We start from the raw sequence: 18,980 nt of genomic DNA on the forward strand, positions 1-18,980 counted from the left end.
CGGGGCATTCCAAAGTTTTTCTCCCCTAAAAATAAAGAAATTAAAAGCTTTCAAGCTCGACGTCAAGGTCAAGATCAGGGCCGTTTGGCCATAAAACATCTACCTTGCATTTCGTCGTTGAATGTAAAATATAATACCCCTAAATTTTTGTGATTTCCACACATGCTTCTAATCAAGTACCTTTTGAGTAGTTATATGTGATACTTGAGCAACTACATGTTCTATTTGTCCCCTTTCCTCTTTATCGGGTTTGGCTAGGGGCATGTGGAGAATATTGAGAACGTTGGGCCATTCATGACATTTCAAAGTTATCCCAATGGTATCAATATAACCTGATCATATTTTAATAATTTAATTATGATTTCTTACACACAATCGATGAATGATCGTTTGTTGCATATTTCATTGTGGGGTTAAATAATAATTAATGCTAATGCAAATTACAAGTATGACCATCACATAAGAGAAAATATATATAATGGTAAATTGGAAGACGATATATAGTTTTCTCCCCTTAGTCCATTTAAGTGTAGGATCTTTTGTTGTGCATTGACTTTCACAATAGGTTTTGGAAGTATCTTGGCTTCCTTTCTATCAATTTCTTTTATAGCCGATATGGCTTTTCTTAACTGATGTAAGGATGCTCTAAGGGTTAAAACTTAGAACAAAACATATTTACAACAATTTGCATTGTGATTATTGTTGATAAAGAAAGTGTCGAGATGTTTTCAATGAGTTCTAATTATATGAAAATTGTCTAAGATGTTTGGTATGGTTTCCCATTGCATTTCAAATCATGATTAAAATAGAGATGTCTGGTGTGTAATGTGGACGAGTTCTATATGTAATAAGAAGATCAACTTTGTAGCGCTAGAGGGTTCTTTCACGATCATAAATGAGAGTCAAAACACACTTTTAAAAGCTCATCAAACTCCGTCAAATCTCACCACCACCCCCGAATTAAAAAGCTTGCCTACCACTTGCTCACAAAAAAAGAAATCCCCCTATCATAAAAATCAATGGTGACCACAAAAACAGTAGTGTTAATATGTAAAACATGATAAAAGAATAGAAAATGTTTGCGGATGTTTATTGCAATATGATATGGTCTTCACTCACAACTAAATCTAGTATAAGATAATATGCAAGCAATCACTTATCTCAAAAACATGCCGTTTAGCATCGTTCCAAATACGATATTACCACAATAAATACTAGATGTATTTCTTGAAAAGTAATTAGCATATGAGGGAGGTAGAGAATACCATAATGAATTTTAGAAAAAAAATATCACTCTTGACTAGAAGAGCATCATGTTCCATGATACATATCAACCGGGGCAAGAGCAAGAGCATGATCATCAACACATTTATTTTATGGCAATAGGTGTATCAAAAACATTAATTAAGCATACACAATTTTTAGTTGTAGACTTTAACACATACGTACAATTTCCTTAAAATAAATGTAGAAACCCATTTATCACATAATTTCTCTAAGTCGATGGATTGGGTGATGAGATTGTTGTATCAGTATGCTTGAATATGCTATGACTTATCCTCATATGCACGATCCAACTAGAATTCGGTGTAAGAAAATCACATATTGACACCTTCTTCCCATAGGAAAACCATAGTTAAGGAGAATGCATAAAAGCTTAGAAATGTGCAATAGCATGGACATTATTTGTGGTACATTCAAATCCAAGGTTGACACTCAAGTTCATTTGTCCAACCTTCACATTCAATCACTTGAGAGGAGATTCTTGTTAAATCATGTTATATATTGTCCCCTTGGGGAAATTGACAGTGACAAGAATTTGGCGAAACAGTGTTACACATTGTTGAGGCATAATAAGAGTATTTACATTGTTTTATAAATATAAAGAAATTTGAAGAAGAATGAGGTAGATATGATTCAATATGCTCATGTGCTTTTTTCATAGCTTGGTCATGTTGAAACTTGATGATGTTTCCAAATATCAAAACATATACTCCATAAAGACACTACAATATTAAAGTTCACATAGCAACAATATTTTAAGTAATCCATAATTACTTATGTGATTGATGTGAGTGACATTCCTAAATGTCATAAAACTTCCTAAATTGTCCTAAGAGCATGCCTTTTTAAGTATAGTAACTAGGAAAACAATGACACCTAGGGTACAAAAAAGGGCAATTACTTAACAATCGGCAACTGTTCGGTTTGAAGCTAATTGAACCGCGAAACCACGGCTTAACAGTTTCAACAATCAGAAACCGCGGTTTAAACGGTTTAAAGGTTTTTTATTTTTTATTTTTTTTAAAAAAATTTGTAAAATTTTTTTTAATTGTTTTTTAAACAATATTTTCATTTTTAGACCTTATTCTCACATTTTAGGAGAATCTTTAAAATTTTAAAAATTTTAAAAAATGAAATATTATAAATTTTAAAAATTTAAAAATTTAAAGATTAAAAAAACTTAAAAAGTTTAAAATTTAAAAAAATTTAAAAAAATTTAAAAAATGAAAATTTTGACCTAAGTTGAAAACTGAAACCAAACCACGAAACCGTGGTTTTTACGGTTTAACAGTTTGAAATATGTTTAACAGTTCGGTTTAACGGTTTGTGGTTTGTGGTTTGGTTTAGGTTTAAAAAGATTTAAATGGTTTTGTTCCAAACCAGTTCGGTTTTGACCCTCTCAAACCGAACTGAACCGTTGCCGATTGTTACAATTACTTGCAAAAAAACTCAATGTAAAGCAAATCTTGAGACTAAGAATGTCATATTCCTGTATATTGCAACAAACAACATTGGAATATGATATGTAATTGTAAAAATTAAGTTACGCCCTTGGCATTAAAGGCCACAAATGAAATGCCCATAAGTATATCTAGGCTTGCGTTTATCCACATATGATATAAAAGGTGTTTGCAGGTGTAACACATCATTGTAACAATAACAAAGTCCATGTAAATAACTCGATGTTTTTAATTGTGTTTGGACATTTTGTGTATCCATATACTCAATGATGCTCGGACATGATGTGTAGACAATGATTTGCACATTTGAGTTGGTATAATGATAGATTATAATTGTTTACAATGGAAAACATTAGTTCTTTTTGTGCATCTTGGAGGCAAAACCATGAAAACATGTGAAGTTTGCATCAATAATATTGTCTTCTTTATTTATGTGTACAACATGCACAACTTGATTGGATGGGAACATGTTGATATGCAAACAAACGGGAGTTTGTTAGCACATGCTCAACTTTGCATTTGTTATCTAGCCTTTAATTTACAAACCCATAAACAACTATACATTGTTAAAGTGTTTCAAACATCTTAGGAACAAGGTGGCATGCTTTTGTTTCCAGCGAGGAAGGATGTGACATGAAGTAAATAGGAAAAAGAACATACATTAAATGTGGTGAGGCAAACTAATTCTAAATCATCGAATCGTAATAGAGAACAATACATTGACTACTTGAATGGATAGTGTGCATCGATCACATGCAAAGCAACTCATATCAATCTTTGAAGCTAGAACAAATTGTTGTACAAAATGTGTCTCAAAGTTAGTTCACTATCAAATAAATTATGTGAAATTGGAAATATAATAGCATATTGAAAACATAAAACAAAATATCTTAGTTTTTTTTTACAATAATGACAACTGCACCTTTTTTTTTTACTTCATAGTAACTAGTTTGTCATTATTGTTTCACAATCAAGGGCATTAAGGATAGGAATATTACTGAATGGGATGCCTCTTTAGTGTCTATTAACGAAATGTTTTTGAAGAAGCAATTCGATAGAATTTAACAAAGACCTTTGTAATAAGCCCTCTTATTCTCCTTTTGTATGGGGGTTGAACTATGGGGTGGTATTGGTATAACGGAAATTTGTAGGTGCATATGAAATGTAAGTGAGACCACCAATGTCGTGAATCAGGGAAGTTGAAGTTGAAGATTACATATTTGGAATTTATTGAAGTCAAGTATTTAAGATGGTGCATATGTGTGTGCCCAAAAGCTTCTCTGCTCAATCATGCATGCAATTTGTTATGAACATAATTGTATGAATTGTAGTTCTCTAATCTTAAGGTTAGTAGGTGTAAGAGATAATTTTAGAGTGTTTCAAGTGACCAATTCTAATAAGGCGGTCAAGTGTGAAATAGACATTGGCCTAGGGTTTGAGCCAATAAAAGAAGGCTAACCTTATGAACGGGGGGGGGGGGGGGGCTGAGGGATTACATAGAGACGTTGGTAGTGTGCGCAAACCTCTAGGTTTTTCAACCCAAGGTAAGATCCAAGGTAAGACCCTCCTTCTTCAACCCAAGGTAAGATCCAAGTCTGAAGTGCGTGGTATGGACCATAGATGAGGGACTTAGATCCGTCTCTCACCTTCTCTAGGGAGTGGTCGGTCAGGTAGTCAAGCATCCTTTATTCCTTCCTTATTTGCTCCTTTAATTTTCTTAATGGAAATTTAGATTCTTACATAAACGGGTGCACACATGCGAAGTTTCCTATCCTAATGAGTGATTGGATGAGAATACCCAAGAGGGTGCAAAAATGAATGAGTGATTGTGCATGTGTGTGTGTTTGTTTATGTGTTTATGCGTACACTATGATGTAAACTTGAGTAGTGGGAAACAGGTACCCCACTCACGCGCATACAAAAGAGTGTCTCCATAAGCTCCAACGAGGACATGAATGTGTTCTCTTGTGGAGTGACTTAGCCAATGCTTTTTCCATGTGGGCCTTTGTGGGGTGGCGAATGATCTACTCAATCTATATGTAGTAACTTCTTTGCATGTTTCATGGCAAGTTTGTTTTCACTTGTTGAGAGCCTTGCCATTAATTCCTTGTAGAAGGGAATTAGTTGTCTCCTTTCAATCACTTATTAAATAATTATACACATTTGTATGTAGTTTATTGTTAAGTGACTTTAAATAATTAAGACGATGAATGTAGTTACAAATATTTCAAATTACAATTGGTTTCACAATTTGAATCAAAAGTACACAAGATTTCAAACCCATTTTCACAGGGCGAGAAAAAATTAGGATAAGAAGAATTGTGAGGATATCATTGATTAAGTGTTGTTGCACTCTAACAATGCATGTGGGGTAGCTAACAATGAGGTGTAGCTATAATTGTGCAAGTTACCCAACCATATGGGTCGATGAGGTGTCAATGTAGGAAATCGTAGATGGGTAGGACAAAATGTATTTAGGAAAAAGAGAAGTAGGGTAATGGGGTTGACTCGTCAATTGACTAGAAGAATATTCTTTGTTGGAAATTTAAGATGTACTTAGTCTCAAAGTATGTCTCATTGACATTAGGATAAGTACTAACTATCACTAGCTTGAATCTAGGGAGTTGGGTCATATTAAATAGTTACAAGTTAGTTGACACAAAAGGAATATCCCCAATCACTATTAAGTGACTTTGCACATTTAATGTGATAATGAGTCAAAATAGAGACTCTCTTTCTCTTACACAATGACAATGACTATTACCAATGTCCACTAACTTTGTAGTCGACTAGTTCATATCCCATCTAAGTTGTAAGATGTGAGTGCACGGGAGGACTACCATTGTGAGCTACTCCCATACGTAATAGAAAGTTTGCTTTTGCATATACATCTTTGTGAGTGTAATTCTATATGTTTTTTTTTTTCCAAAAAAGAACATACTCCATTAGTTAAAATATACACAACTTCGATCCATGTCTTAGGTAGGGCTTGCCTAGATTATCCAATCCTTCATAAGTGATCTCACTTATTTATCTTACACTTTCACATGTAATTCTATATGTTTATCTAGTCGATTCTCAATATTTCTAATATGGTATGAGAGCCAAGAGTTTAATCTAGATTAGGACTATCCGAGTAGTTGTTATCTAGCAACATAACAGAATAGAGATAGATATATAGATTATTTTATGTCTTCGGAGGTCAAATATGACCCTTGAGACAAAAAATATTACATTTCATGTAGTACATGTGAATGTGAGTAGTTACTCTCGATGTTCAAGAACTTTACTGCTGAATGTTGCTATTGAGATTGCACGTTGTGATTGTGAGAGATATTCGTGCAAGGATTGGGTTTGGTCGAAGATGTGTGGAAACCATAGTTGAATATGATTAAAGGCAGAGCATTGTATCAAAACGTGATACTCAAACTTGTATCGGGCAAAACGTGCATAGTTGACCACTCTCATCACTAAGAATCGGCAACGGTTCGATTTGGTTCGAGAGGGTCAAAACCGAACCATTTAAAAATTTAGAAACCTAAACCAAACCACGAAACCATTAAACCAAACCATTAAATTTTTTTTCAAACCGTTAAGCCATTAAACTGGTAAAACCGCAATTTCGTGGTTCAATTCTGGTTTTTAGCCTAGGTCAAATTTTAAAATATTTCATTATTTAAATTATTTAAATTTTAAAGATTTTCCTTAAATGTGAGAATAAGGCATGAAAATGAAAAGATTGTTTAAAAACAAATTTTTAAAATTTAAAAGAAAAATAAAAAATAAAAACTGTGAAACCGTTTAAACCGCGGTTTCTAACTGTTGAAACTGAACCGAACCGTTTAAACTGTTAAACCGTGGTTTCGCGGTTCGGTTCGATTCAAACCGAATCGTTGCTGATTGTTACTCATCACCTGTGCCCCAACACCTCGTATTACATCGCAATGCATGTTAGCTAAGTTCGCCTGGAAGCAATGGTTCAGATGGTAGACAAGGGAATGAGCTCTAACATGTATCAATTTACGATATCCTTGTTTGGTGCAACATGTGTAGTATAACGTGTGAAGTGTGAGCCTCCACAATTTTCCCATGTCATGATACATTTTTGCAAAAAGGCCCCATTTATAAAGGAATAAATGATGCATCATGATGCAAGTGTGTTGCATCCCATCTTTTAAACCATTTTTCCATATCTTGCATCCAACCGAAACACAAAATTTTGTTTTTATGCGTCTTTTTGATCTTTTTGCTTGCTTCCCATATGAAACATTTTCCCATGTCATGATACATTTTTGCAAAAAGGCCTCATTTATAAAGGAATAAATGATGCATCATGATGCAAGTGTGTTCATCCCATCTTTTAAACCATTTTTCTATATCTTGCATCCAACCGAAACACAAAATTTTGTTTTTATGCGTCTTTTTGATCTTCTTGCTTGCTTCCCATATGATTCTAGGAGGTTGATATGATGGACTTTTTTGAACCTTAAGCATGTATTTGACAACTCTTTCTATGGCCATGATTTGAGTGGGAAGTGATCTCGTGGCAAGTAGAAGGAAGAGGGTATATGGCGTTTCTTTCTTAACTTGTAGAAACTTTTTAAGAAAAGGTTTTTGGACATTTTCCAGTTCTTTCCAAGTAGATTTAGGGATGCTACCACCCCATACTTGCACCCCATAAAGACGCATTAGTGTCACCAAAGTGTCAAGAGGTATTTCTTGAGGACCCAACACTTATTTTCTCCATGATTGCATGTGTTCTCAAAATTAATGCATAATATGCTCTCTATCCCACCTCTAGGCTATGGATAATACATTCATTCCATCTATGATTTGAAGGAACTTCAAGCCCAAGATATTTGAAACTTTCCACATGTCATGCAAGTGGCTCATTATTGTACATAATGCATGGTTTATCTTATAATCTTTGTTTTAGAGTTGTTGACACTTAATTTAGTATGCGTGGAATTTTTTTCAAATGCCTTCATAAACTTTTGTGCATCTCCCAAAGTATTGGCAAAAAGCACTACATCATATGCATATAATAAAAGCACGATGACTACATTCCCATTGGGAACTTCTTCAAATCCTTCTTCCTTTACAAACTTGGGAAACATTACTTCCAATTCATCAATGCATAGACCAAATAGAGTTAGTGAGAGTGGCCATCCTGTACATCGTGCTATTGAAAACATCTGAAAGTATATCATCCATATGTACGTTGTTAGGAATTTGTCCCTTCTATGGAAGAAGTTGACAGTCGAATAGAGACAAACCGAACACTGAATGGTTGGTCGGATCAACCAGCGAGTCGACATGGTCGTTGATTGGTTCTTGGAGGAGATAGAGAGCCGACTATGATAGTCGACTACATAGATGGATGCTCCAAGTGAAGACAGAGCCGACAAGTTAGGCCGACTGGATAGTCGACATGAGAGTCGGCTAGTCGGGCCGACTGGACTGCCGACTTGTGTGTGGGTCGGATAGTCGAGTCGATCAGTCAGCTGATTAATGACTATTATTATTATTATTTGATAATAATAATAACAACTATATTTGTAAATAGCCCATACTGTGCATGAGTATAAATACACCTAGGGAAAACATTATGATGATGATGCAAGTTAGAGCTTGTGTAGAAGATAGTGCAACAGAGAGTAGGTAGCGGGATGCGAGCGTGGGCGACGATATAGTTGTGTGATACTAGACACCAAGAGCCCTGTGTGGCTGATACACTCTATACAAAGAGTGTTGTAATCTGTTCTTCCTTGTATATCTATGTTATAGTGAGTCTTTGTTGCCTGTGGTTTTCCCTTGTTAAGGGTTTCCACGTAAAATACGGTGTACTCTGTGCATTCTTTGTGTTTTGTTGTTTTTTGTTTTCCGTGTTGTATACTTTAGTCTATTTTTTCTCATAGATCTACGATCCATTTCTATCATACACAACCTATAGCCTTATCATAAGTTCGGGAAATTCTAAGCATATAATCACTTGGCACCTCTAGTTCTTCCATTCTCTTCCAAAGATGTTCACGATGTACCGTATCAAAAACTTTCTTGAAGTCCACGAAACAATAATATAAACCTTTACCCCTGAAGCTGTTGACGCTGCTATAGTGTTTTTGAAAGTCAACTTGTCCATAAGCTCTCTTACCATTTTTTTTCAGCCCATATACTTATATTTGATTCCATTATACATCCAAACAGTGTTGCCATTAGTGAGCGAACCACGATGGTTTGATAGTTTACATTATTTACATATCCACCTTTATGTAAAGGTTTGATCTAATTTGTAGTCCAATTATAAGGCATGCCATGTTGGAATGCATGATTAAACATATCACGTATCCATGCATGTATATAGTTTCATTTCCATTTGAGCAATTCTGCCTTTATACATTGAAGATCATTTGCCTTTCGCGGACAATTTCTTAAGTTCTATGCATATATCTTCAACTGTAAAGAAGGGAGACATGTGAAAGAGAACCATAACATGTCATCTTTCCGGCAACAAATAAATAATATAAATTCTTATAATGTATAGACAAGTCAAGAAGAGTTAAGTCACTGTAACTCCAAGCACGCTTCCCCTTTAGATTTTGAAAATAATTAGCTAGAGTAATTATGTTATGTGGAATATATTAGATATGTGTGTGTGAAATAGGAGAGAAGAGACACAAGATAGATAAGAATATAAAAAGACTCAAATGTATATTAACAAGGAGTAAGAAATACAATAGAAAACAACCAATTACAAAAGAGGGAGAGAGGTGTTTTATATAAAGTCACCCTCTCTCTACATTCTCTCACTGAAGCCCATGTGTCATGGGGAATGTGGAAACTCATTAGTTATGTGTCATAGAATATGATTTTATGACACATAGTTAATGTTGGATAGTTAGTGGTGATCTTTGACTAGTGTTGGGCAAAGTTTCTAGTCCCTATCGGAAATTTTCCTATTGCTTATGATCTTAACTGGAAATTAAAAATTTTAACCGGCCACTTTCCTACGAGTGATAATGTCAACCAGAATATGTTCAAATTTGTTTTTGCCACATAACAAATTTTTTTGGCACATTTAATTATATCAAACTAATCAAACATCTTAATCAAATTCACAAGATTTTATCATGTATGTTTTCTTAATGAAACATTTACCGTCATGATAGCCAAAAACTTGATTTTGAGGCTCGATATCGGATGTAATGTTTCGAGCTTCAATACTATTCATATCTCGTCTATATCTAAGTTGTTTACAATGTACAAATACATATCTAGGAATTTAGTCTCTCCTATCCAAGAAAAAAATCATGGCATTTGGTACTTTGGTTATCCATACTCAAAATTAGTATGTTTGAAAACCTTTTGTTTATGCAATAATGGTTGTTTAAGGCTTATCAATTGTTTCCTGGCCTTATCTGGTTTGTCTATCAGTCATTTTGGCTTTGTGAATTCATTTAGCTTTGCAATAGGAAAAAGGAACTTGAACCATACTTTTATATAGCTTTGAGCAACCACCAACATTGCCAATTAGCATATGTTTTGTATCCATAAAACCAGAGGTATTACAACCATACATTGTTTTGGATGAACTTAGCCCGTTGTGCAAATTTCAATGGGCTCATGTCTCATTGGCACACCTGTAATAAAGTGAGGTTACCAATGTTAGCCCACTTACAACAAATCAACAAGTTTGAGGTTTGAGGTTGGTAATAACCATCAATAGGTTTCTGTGTCAGTTTGTAAGGCTGAACAAAATGGTTAAACATGATTTCTTGCTAGACTTATGAGGTATATGATGGGTTCATTGTAGCAATAATGGCTATTTTTGAGTTACCACCCAAGGAATCCTGTATTAAACATATCTCCTTGAATCATCATCAACTACAAATTTTCATGTCTTGATAATCTAGGTAGACTTAGATAGTAACTTACTTGAAGTAAGAATGTGAGTTTGGAATCTCGGTAGGGGGGTACATGACGTTGTTTTCCATGTACAATGTCCACCAATACCATGATCACTAAACTGGAATAACAATTATATTTGATAACTTATGAAACAAAGTGCACATTTAATATAACATTGTAGAATAAGAGATTTCCTTACCCAAGTGTGGAAAGAGATTTCCTTACCCAATGCTTGTAGCCTCTCTCAGTCGCTCACCTTCTGCCCTTGAGCTCTTTTGTCTGCCAAATAGATTTGCATTATCAATCAACTGATTATTCATACTTCTTATATCATGACAAGAGAGTGAGTGAGAACCAACCTCTCTAAACCATCAAGAGCTGAAGGACACTAGCATGCCATGGGAATTGCTTCTCAGCTTGTAATTAATGTGGTCCATTGAACATAGACTCTAGATCCTGTCAAATGCCTCCAATAAGTCTTTGGAACTTGGACAAGAGCTATGAAGCCAAATACTATGGAATGCACATAAACAATGGAAATTATAATGTAGGCTTTTAAATAACAAATCATAAAATATCATGGATGTAAGTGCATATATGATTTCCAATCACCTATAACAAATGAGATTGCCGAATGAGACATTGTTTTATTCATCCCCTTTCCCCCTCCCCAAGAAACGCAGAAGAAGAAGGAAGAGACATAAATAATAGGTAGCGTATCCAGATTAGTGTGACTGTATAATGAGTAGTAGATACATAGGTAGTCACCAGATTAGTGTGAGCGTATAATGAGTAGCATGTTGTCATGAAGATTTTCGGCAATGGTGTGAAAATCACATGGAACGAAGAAAATCGAGAAAGTGCAATGTGCACACGAATGAATGGGGCGATGGTTACACTCGTACGTTAGCATGTTGTAAATATGAATAAAACGAGAACCCCTAAGGCATAGTAGCATTTTCATGCATACCAAGGGGTGCAAGTAAGGTTTGAACCTTGCACCTCCAAGTTAAGACACAATTAACTTACCATTAGGCTAAGTTGTTACTTGTTATACTTTTATCATTAGATTTTGCACATGTAAATGCTTATACATTAGAGCTTGAATGAGGGACATGGTCATCATGCATCACATGCGATGCATGAGCACCAAATGGCAATCATGCATTGTATGTATGTCTTACACCCTCACTTGCATCATATGCATGGGGGCATCTATATAAGGAAGAAAGGAAGAGAAAAGGGGGACCAATCAATCTATGAATCCGTCAAATTATGTATCAAATAAAAAATTTATAACAATAAAAAACCTAGTTATCTTATTGGTGATGTGTCTTGTTTCTTTAAATTGAAGTCAAGGGTTCAAACCTAGAATTGGAATTTCAGTCTATCTATCTATCTATCTTAAACACTTCCTCAATTTTTGACCGACATGTAGGCGCGGAAATCCCATCCTCAATCCTCCATAACCACTAGCAGATAGAGGCCCGGTGCTTGTCCGCGCTTGTGACGCGCACATTACGACGTTTGACATGTGTGTCACGCGCCACGCAACAACGTATGTATGTATAAACAGAATACAAAAGAAGTACTTCTTGTATAGAATACACATAGAAGTAGTTGTAGTTGCAATTCATTTGTTTAGCTTCTTTTTTTGTTTCGTCGTGTATAAGGAGAGTGTGTACTTACTAATATGCAAAAGACATTTAATACTTATAGACATCTATTGAATAACAAGCACATTCATTCTCTCTAGCCGTCTCCCCTTCTCTCTCTCTCTCTCTCTCTGTTCTAATTTTTTTTATACAGAGACTAGTTATTAACTAAATTAACACCAATTAATTAAATAATGCATCATACCCTACCTTCACCATTGTTTTTTCTTCTTCATAACCAATAGAGGATTTGTCAGCATTAGTCAGGTCCCCAACGAATGTTCAAATTGATGTCAATATTTGTACACAATTGATAATATATGATATTACATGTGTATGGATTGTCAACTCTTGCCTCTCGACTCTCGTGTCGAAGGCATTGGCAATCGAGAAAATGTAATATAGACAAATAGGAAAAGAGAGGGGAAAGAGGAGAAAGAGGGTGAAAAGAGGGATTCGAGAGTAGGGCCAGAGGGGGAAAAAAAACAAGGGAAAACACACTAAAAGAGGGGGAAAGAGGGAAAATGATTTTTTTTTCATTATTTAAAAAAGAAGAAGCATAAATAACTGGTTACAAAACTGACTAGATTTCAATTTTGGGGAAATTCTAGCCATAATCAATTCCGGCTCCCCCCACCTTGACCGAAAAATGTCCCAACCTAACCGGAACGCTGACACTGTTCATGGGACTTTGCCCAACACTACATTTGACCTTTGAGTGCTCATACATTCTCAAAGGGTGTGTTCACGCATTAGGCTAGGTTGAGTTTGATTCTCAATACGCCAATTCATGCTTAACCATGTCATGACTGAGTCAGCTGTCAGGTTGATCATCACTCCCCCTCAAGCTCGGCAAGTCGTAGGTCGAAAGGCCAAGCTCCGTTGAAAATTGCCGAAGCTTGTCAGTCCCCAAAGCTTTCGTGAAAATGTCGGTTGTTTGAAGATTGGTGTTGATGTACTAAAGGTCGACATCCCCTGCAGGGACATGTTCTCAGATGAAGTGATAGTGCACCTCAACGTGCTTTGTCTGGGCATGGAAGATAGGGTTTCGAGCAAGGTGGATACTGCTGAGACCGTCACAATAGAGCAAGATTGGATCGTTGATGGAGACCTCCAAATCCTTAAGTATCCTCTTGAGCCATACGGCTTCACATGTAGCTACATCCGCACCCTTGTATTTGGCCTCTGTGCTTGAAAGAACGACAATCGGTTGCTTTTTATTGCTCCATGATATTGCTCAACTACTGAGGTAGAAAAAAAATCAGCAGGTCGATTGTCTATCGTCCTTATATCCGGCCCAATCAGCATCTATGTACCCTTCGAGTTGAATTGGCATGGCTGACTTATAGAGAATTCTATAGTCCATCATTCCACTCACTTAGCATAATCTAAATGGATATCTCGTGGAGTTTACATGAATTGGCTAAGGAGGCCGATCGAATAGTTGAGGTCGGGTCGAGTGATCATGAGATAGATGAGGCTGTTGATTAGTTGTTGATAGTGAGTCGGCTTGCACTCTTCTGTGCCGGAGTTGGCAGTTAGCTTTAGATTTCAGTCGAGAAGGATTTCCATAGACTTATACTCAGTCATCCTGAACTTATATAATAAGTTAAGGATGTAGTGACATTGGGAGATCATAATGTCGGCTGGAGTCCGAATTACCTCGATGCCAAGGAAGTAATGGAGCTCTTTCGTGTCTGTCGTCTCGAATTTTCCGGAGAGGAGGGACTTGACCTCCAATGACCATATCATCCACGTATAGGATGATGACAATCTTTGAACATGTAAAGATACTCACCTTGTTGAGGGAGTTGGATGATCTGGTGGATCCATCAAGGTGAGCATCTAGCCGGCTTCTTACATAGAGGGAGTTGTCGGATTTTGACATTCGGAAGCCAATTTGGTGAAGATACTGAGTAATCTTCGAATGCCAAGAACACGGTGCTTGTTTGAGTCCATACAACGGCTTCCTGAGATGATAGACTACGGTCGGGTGTGTTAGGATTGTAGCTGATCACAACCGGTTCACACACTTCCGTATGAGGGTGCAAAGAACAGGTCGACACTACACAGATGAAATAGAAAACAGAGAGTAGAGACACATAATGTTTTACATGGAAAACCGAAAGGGAAAAAAAACCACGGGGGTTCACAAACCCCAAGAAACGAATCACTATAAGGGGAGGAGTACAACAAGAGGATTTAAGGCAATGACCTTGAACTCTTCTTCATTGATTGACGACCACAGAGTTACCACTCTCACTCTCACTCTCTCTCTCTGTCACTTACTAGTTACAGAGGCAACTACTCACTGTAACTTGTTACAACTATAATGATTATCACACTTACTAACTACTTGCCATAAGTGTATATATACTCATATACATAACATACTATTTACAAATATAGCCTCAATAGGCACATTTAAACTATTTACAAATATAGTTTCTTGAATCGGCTTCGACCGATTCGGCTAATACCCGAGTCGATTTTCAATCCATTGTCGATCCTTTTTTACCTATTGAATCCATTCCACTCGGCTTGTGCTCTTCCCATCCGGAGGGACCTGTTTTCCCAACAGGGTGGTTGGTCAATTCGAAACTGGGTGGTTGGACCATGTATACCTCCTCTTCTAATTCGTCTTGGAGGAAGACGTTCTTTACGTCCATCTGGTGGAGGTGCCACCCTTTTGCTGTGGCGAGTGCAATCACGGTTCAAACAATCGTCATCTTTGCCATCGGAGCAAAGTGTTAGGAATATGTCCCTCCTATGGGAGGAGCCGATTGGTCGGGCCGAGGGCCGATAGTTGATGACAGGGAGGAGTTGACATTATATATATATATATATATATATATATATATATATATATATATATATATATATATATATATATATAAGTGATCCAAGTCGAAGACAAGGCCAACTAGTCGGGCTGATTGGACAATCGATATAAAGTCGGCTAGTCGACCAATAGGCTGATTAACTGCTACTATAATAATAGAAGTGATAGTAGTATGGACTACATTTGTAAATAGACAATATGGTGTATGAGTATAAATACACTTAGGGAAAACCTTAGTGTGTAGAATAGAAAGTGCAGAATAGAGTTTCTGTAGTGTATAACAGAGAGACAAGGAGTGAGAGAGAGTGATTGTGAGCGGCGCCATATACGAGACTAGACGTCAAGAGCCCTGTGTGGCTAATATACTCTGAACTAAGGAAGAGTGTTGTAACTTACTCTGTCATGTATATTTCTGAAATACTGAACCTCCGTTCCCGTGGGTTTTTTCAGATTTAGGGTTTCAACATTAAACACCGTGTATTGTGTATTTGCTATTTTATGTTTCCGCGTTATTGTGTATTACGCAGTCAGACTTTGTCACGGATTTGTGATCCAATCTTGTCAAACAAGTATAAGAGCTTGAGGTGCAAGCATGGAAGGAGGTGTGAGTGGCTTCCAAGGAATGATGGTCCTGAACTCTCAAAACTATGCAGATTGGAAGATCAAGATGGAGGATCTTCTGATAGTCAAAGAGTTGTATGGGCCCATCGATAGTGCAGAAATACCCACAAGGAGTGTCCTTTAGCACATGGTGAACGACCCAAATGCCTATGACATGTGGCAAAACTTGTCAGGTTTGTATCAGAGAAAGAATTCCCTCAACAAAACATCTTTGATGAGGAAGATCGTGAGATTGAAATACAAGGATGGAGAAAGCATAGTCGCTCACGTAAGCACATTCATGGGGTATGTGAACCAACTTGCGGTAGCCAAGTTTCCCCTTGATGATGCAATGCATGCCATCCTTCTATTGTGTACCCTACCGGAAAACTGGGAGAATCTAGTGGTGACTCTCAACACTTCATGTCAAGAAAGACAAGCATCTTGAATGAGGAGAAAAGGAGGGACAAGGGTGTCTTGTTCCAGTCGGAGTCAAATCTGACTCAACATACTGGCAGAGGAAGGAATCGGCAAAGAAATCCACAAAGAAGGGATAAGTTCCAAGCTAGGTCCAAGTCCAGAGGTAAGCTAACATGCTTCTATTATGGGAAACCTGGACACTTCCAGAAGGATTGCTGACACCTCTAGAAGGACAAAGGTGTCTGTAATGATGTCGAACCAAGGAAGATTCCTGATGAAAAGGGCACTTCAGCCATAGTTACAAGTGTAGAGGAGATCATGCTCATTTGTGAGTAGGCAAGCAAAAATCTTGCAAGTGAAGAGTGCACCTGGGTGATTGAATCCGACGCATCTTTCCCTATAACTATGTCGAGAGAGTGTTTCTCGACTTACACAACCAGTGACCAGGGCACAAAGATGGGGAGGATGTTCATCCTCGACACCAATGACATTGGCACCACTTTGTTCGCCAAAGGACAAAAGGTTTGAATCGGACATCGACCTGTGGCACAAGCGGATCGGCCATGTCAATTACCGGAGGCTTTAAGACCTGCAGACGAAACGAGTTGTTTTCGGTTTGCCGAAGTTCAATGGTCGGAAGGTCCAAATATGTGAAGCCTGCCAGCTAGAGCAGCAACACCAGCTTCCATTCCCCACCGAAAGAAACCATAGCCGTAACAAGCTTGACCTTATTCATTCTGATGTATGGGGACCGGCACAGACCGTTAGTCTTGGCAGGAGTCGGATATTTCGTCTCCTTCATCAACAACTACAACCGGCACACATGGATCTCCGCCTCCGTGGTTGACAATGCAACCGTCTTCTGCAGCCGCGACTGCCATGAAACAACTCCTCCTGCATATGTCATTACATACCCGGATGTAGACCGGCTGGTATCCACATCAGCCGACATGTCCGAATCGGTGAAACTGTCAAGTTGAGGTTTTCCGGAGCCGAATCGGAGACATATATTTGAAGTGCCCTTCAAATACCGGAGTATCCATTTGACGACGTTCCAGTGCTCCTTGCCGGGATTGCTCATAAACCGGCTCACCACTCCGACTGCGTATCCTATATCCGGTCAGGTACACACCATTGCGTACATCAAGCTCCCAACGGCAGAGGCATATGGAAGCTTCATCATATCCGCCTTCTCTGCTTTCGTCTTTGGGCTTTGCTTACCGGATAACCTGCAGTTTGCCGGAAGTGTCGATCCGACCGGTTTCGCATCCGACATGTTGAACCGGTGAAGCACCTTTGTCACGTACTTCTCCTGTGACAACCATAATTGCTTCACTGACCGGTTCCGGATAATATGCATCCCCAGCATCTGCCTTGCCGGACCCAAGTCTTTCATTGAGAGCCTTCTTCAGCATCTGTATTTTGACTTGGTTCCGTCCGACGATCAACATGTCATCCACGTTGTCGTGAAGTACGAAAGCTTCACATTAAAAGTCTACAATAAGATAAATACATAACTAAAATAACATTTGATAATGTTTTATATAATATTAACAACACATATGATAATATTATATATATGTAAAGAAAAATAATATATATATATAGATAAATATATTATATTACACGAACAAGAGAGGACTTGAACCAATAACCCCACCCTATGACTCTCAAATCTTACCATTTACTCTATACTAGTAATATACATAAAATAAAGCATACTTTATATATACTTTATATTACATAAAGGATTTGCTTCATGATATAAAAATAAAGTTGTATGTTGTATTCAATAGCATTTTGAGATTCGAACCCACAACCTCATACACCAAAGTTGACACACCTACCATTAGGATAGGCCCTTTCTCTTTAAGATTATGTTTTCATTTTTATTCTTATTGCATATATTGTTTCATACATAAAAGCTCAAATGAGCGAGATGTTTATCATGCATCACATGTAATGCATGAACGCCAAATGGCGATCATGCATCACATGCATTTCATGCACTACATGCATGATTTGTACCCTCCAATGCATCATATGCATGGGGGCACCTATTTAAATGGTGAAAGAAAAGATCAAAGGAGAGATAGGTATGAGATATCAATCAAATATGTATTACATAAGAGATACCATAAAATAGAGAAAGAAAGGAAGAAGTTCAAGAGAAAGGTGGAGCTCTAGCTTGGCGGTCGTGGTGGTCAACTCTCAACAAGAGGGAGGCGGTTCGAGCCTTATCTTCATTAAAATATTGAAGTGAAGATTGTAGTGGTCTACGATCAAGAAAGAGAAGAGCAATTACCTTGCAAGACAAAGTTCGGAGGTTTAACGACGTGAACAACCACTTTTGTAACTCTTTCATCAAATAATTATAAATCTCTTTTATTGCTTCAAATATCATTCTATATCCTATATTGTCATATCTTGTTGATCACTATTTATCTATCTCTACTCTTTCGTCTCTTCCGTCCATAATCCCAGTGATTCCTTCCTCACTTTCACGATATCTTTTGTCTACGCAACGCTACGCTTCTAGGCGAGCCACGCCACGACAACGTACAGAAGGAGTATCAAGAAGTCGCCTCCTTCGAACTTCTTCACAAACACGCAGTGATCGGCCTGCGTCTTGTGGTACCCTTGATCAGTCATGAAGGAGTCGAACTTCCGGTACCATTGCCGGGGGGCCTGCTTCAACCCGTAGAGGCTCTTCTTCAACCGGCATACCAGGTTCTCCTTCCCTTTCTCCACAAATCCCTCCGGTTGTTGCATGTAGATCTCCTCTTCGAGGTCTTCGTGAAGGAATGTCGT

At 37.4% G+C, this 18,980-nt stretch overlaps 1 protein-coding gene across 2 annotated transcripts in view; it reads left to right on the forward strand.

The window, feature by feature from the left end:
• Positions 1-202: 202 nt before the first annotated feature.
• Positions 203-18,980, forward strand: part of LOC147849688 (uncharacterized) — a 53,143-nt gene continuing 34,365 nt past the window's right edge. Inside the window, exon 1 of one of the 2 annotated variants that reach the window (XM_087337005.1) lies at positions 203-216. The gene's annotated coding sequence lies outside the window, so the exon portion shown is untranslated. The remainder of the gene's footprint in view (positions 217-18,980) is intronic. The other variant, XM_087337003.1, reaches the window with a different exon arrangement.

The sequence above is a fragment of the Azolla caroliniana genome, unplaced genomic scaffold, assembly GCF_043228905.1.
Source record: "Azolla caroliniana isolate FFs.n. ecotype wild unplaced genomic scaffold, voAzoCaro1.0.p SCAF_22, whole genome shotgun sequence".
In the NCBI taxonomy this organism is placed as follows: Eukaryota; Viridiplantae; Streptophyta; class Polypodiopsida; order Salviniales; family Salviniaceae; genus Azolla; species Azolla caroliniana.